Raw genomic sequence first — 3,713 nt, 5'->3', positions numbered from 1 at the left:
GCAAGTGCAGAGACGGACGCCGGGAGGGGCGTGGCTCTGGTGGGTCCCCGCTACCTTCCGCCCGGCTGGGTTACACTGTGTGGACTCCGCGATTGGGGAAATTGGGATGTATTGATCGTTTGACCTCCTTAGGTTGTCCAGTCTATCCCGACCTTTCTCACGAAGCTTCCACCCTGCCCTAATACTGAAGGTCACCCCCCCAAAAGGTCTTATGAAACCACTAATACTCTGCAGTTGGCGTTAAAAATAACCTGGTAAAGTAAACCAGGTTTCACTTCTGATCTCTTCCGTGCGGTAACCTCACGTTGTTTCCCACCCCTTAAATGCATGTTTCTTTATGGGCCATCGATCAGCCTCCCACTTACCCATCCCCACTTCTCCGTCATCCCTGACCTCTGCTTATCACTTTTTTTCTTATTAAAACTTAGCTCCACCATTTCTGTTTCACAGAGCTCACCTTTCAGAGACAGTAGGTGATCGCTGACCTAGTAAAGAGGAATTTGAAGGACAATTCTAAGGGATTATGCAGTTCTCTGTTACTTAGCATCAAAAGAATGTTGTTCTAGAATTCTGTAATCTTCCAACCCAATTAAAAGTGCATGAGGCAAAAAAAAACCTTTTTTTTTTTTTGAATAAGATCAAGTCTCTAAAAAGAAATAGCATCTGTAAGTAGAGGACAGAGAACTATTAAAACTCTGCAATCAGCAAAATCTAGACTGTCAGAAGATCCGCAAGAAAAATAATCGAGATTCCACAACAAATTATTAGAAAGAGAGAGAAGGAAATTTTTAAAAGATATTTTAAAAATAGATCAATCACTTTTTGTATGTGGTTCTTCTTTGAATCTTTATTCAAATGACATAAACAATGTTTTGGCATTTATGGGACAATTGGAAAATTGAACATAAGCTGATATTTGATAAAATTCTAGAACAGTCAAAATTATGTGTATGACAGCTATCAGTGATGCTTGGGGTTTGGGTTGGGGTGGTGATGGAGGGGGAAGACTTGACTGCAAGAGGCACAAGGGAACTTTTTAGATAACAGTAATATTCTATGTCTTGATTAAGGTGGTGGTGTATGTACTTGTCAAAACTCATTGAACTGTACAACTAAAAATGTATGCCTTTTATTGTATGAATGTCATTCCTCAGTAAAGTTGATATAAAAGGTGCCTAAAAAATCCCACAAAACAAAACAAAGGACAATAACAAAACCCTATTAGACATAACCAAGCTTATTTCTTCAAGAAGTGAGCTACAAAAGCTAAACATCCCTTTTCCCAAATAGGACAAAGGAAATGGGTTAAAAATCTAAAGGAGATGCACGAAGACCTCAGAGGACAATGTTCAAGGGATATCCTTACAGGGAGCAGAATGAAGGCCTATTCAAAGGATAAGAAACCCTCATAATGCCTGTCTAGCAGGATACCAGCATTGTTATGGACCCGGGATTATTGCACATCTTTTTTTCTAAATAGGAATATTTATTGTGGTTATCGTGTCCCTTCTCCACTGTTGTTTATTGCATGACAGTGGGGAGCAGATAATTGTCTCTGAGTTCACAGGTGACTGGACCATAAAGAGCCACTTCCAGGTGTAAGGAAGAAGACCCCATCACACCTGGAGATTCTGGAGATTCAGCTGAATGCACTGACTGGATAGGAGCCTGCCTTCATCTATAGAATTCTCTGAAAAAAAATACAATTGTGAGTCTATGTATGATATTCTCTCATTCAGTCTGTTCCTCAAACAATATTTAGTGATCACCTAAACTAGGAACTGCTGGAATTAGGGATATAAAAGGCAGGCATGACTCTTGCATTCATGATGCTTACAGTTTGGAGGAGGAAATATATGTAGCCTATTTACATTTAAGAGAACATTATGAACAAAGAATAGGGTCAATAATCTATGCTTGTTAGTGATATTAAAGGGAAGGTGATTTCCCTGGAAATCACTTAGATCATTTTCTTCATTGCTTTCCCTGATCAGTACATAATGCCACCACTATACCTCCATTCTCAAAATGAAGCATTCCATTACTCCAATTGCTCTAATAGAAGGGGCATATTGATAGCATCACTGTCTGTGAGCAGTATAGAATTGCCTAGTTATGTGGTTTTAATCTTTTCTGCTGTTCACCAACACACGGATATACATTATTTTTCATCAAGAAAGCACCTAGAATGGAGAAACAAACTATGACAGAGTACTGTGGTTCTTTGTTGTGTACTATAATTTTTTTTAATAAAAGTAAATTAGAAGGAAAAGGAGGGATGAAGCATTTACCTTAAATAGAAACACATGTGTTCTGGTTTCAGATCCAAAGACACTCAGTGACTTCAGGTAAGACACAAAGCTTCCTTTCTCTTTCATCTTATTTTACTGTTACATGAAGGCTATAGAAAAAATAACTAAATAATATCCATCCATAAAGACAGAGGACATATATTTATGCCAGATGAGGCAGTAGGCAAAAGGACTGAAACTGAGCCATAGCTTTGATCTATTTGACATTGTGGTTGTATATTCATCCCTTAGCTTTGGGGGAGGTTATAGCATGAAGCCATGAAAAAGATCATTTAAAATTGTTGTATCGGGGCTTCCCTGATGGCGCAGTGTTTAGGAATCTGCCTGCCAATGCAGGGGACACGGGTTCGTGCCCCGGTCCGGGAGGATCCCACATGCCGCGGAGCGGCTAGGCCCGTGAGCCACAACTACTGAGCCTGCGCATCTGGAGCCTGTGCTCCGCAACGGGAGAGGCCGCAACAGTGAGAGGCCCGCGCACCGCGATGAATAGCGGCCCCCACTCGCCGCAACTGGAAAAAGCCCTTGCACAGAAATGAAGACCCAACACAGCCAAAACTAAATAAATTAAAAAAAAACAATTGTTGTATCTATATCAAAGCAGCCAAAAATAGTGCCCTAAAATATGTTAATTCATATATCCTGTACATAGTCTATTTTTCTCTTAACACTTCTTTAAAATAGGGCATTTCAACTTGCCAGAAAAACAAACAATACAGAAATTAAGTGATCTGTGGGATGCCACTTATTATTGGGGTCCTCGGTCTATACAAATACTCTCCTTTCCATACATTAACATTGATGTTTTCAAAACAACCTTATAGGTGAAAATTTTGTAAAATGCTTCCATACATATAAACCCAGAGATAGAAGACTATGGAAATATCCTGGCAGTCCAGTGGTGAGGACTCAGTGCTTTCACTGCCACGGGCCTGGGTTCCATCCCTGCCTTCGGGAACTAAGATCCCGCAAGCCACGTGGGGTGGCCAAAAAAAAAAAAAGACTATAAGAGACAAATATGGAGAGACAAATAACAATGAAAACAAAACAATCCAAAACTTACGTGACACAGCAAAAGCAGTTATAAGAGGGAACTTTACAGCAGTACCATCTTACCTCAAGAGACAAGAAAAATCTCAAATAAACAACCTATCCTTACACCTAAAGCAACTAGAGAAAGAAGAGCAAACAAAACCACAAGTTAGTAGAAGGAAATAAATCATAAAAATCAGAGCAGAAATAAATGAAATAGAAACAAAGAAAACAATAGTAAAGATCAATGAAAGTAAAAGCTGGTTCTTTGAGAAGGTAAACAAAACAGATAAACCTTTTGCCAGACGCATCAAGAAAAAAAGAGAGAGGTCTCAAATCAATAAAGTTAGAAATGAAAAAGAAGTTACAATG

This window comes from Balaenoptera musculus, chromosome 8 (genome assembly GCF_009873245.2).
Source record: "Balaenoptera musculus isolate JJ_BM4_2016_0621 chromosome 8, mBalMus1.pri.v3, whole genome shotgun sequence".
NCBI lineage: Eukaryota > Metazoa > Chordata > Mammalia > Artiodactyla > Balaenopteridae > Balaenoptera > Balaenoptera musculus.
The sequence above is the reverse complement of the archived record's forward strand: the minus strand, read 5'-3'. Positions refer to the sequence as shown.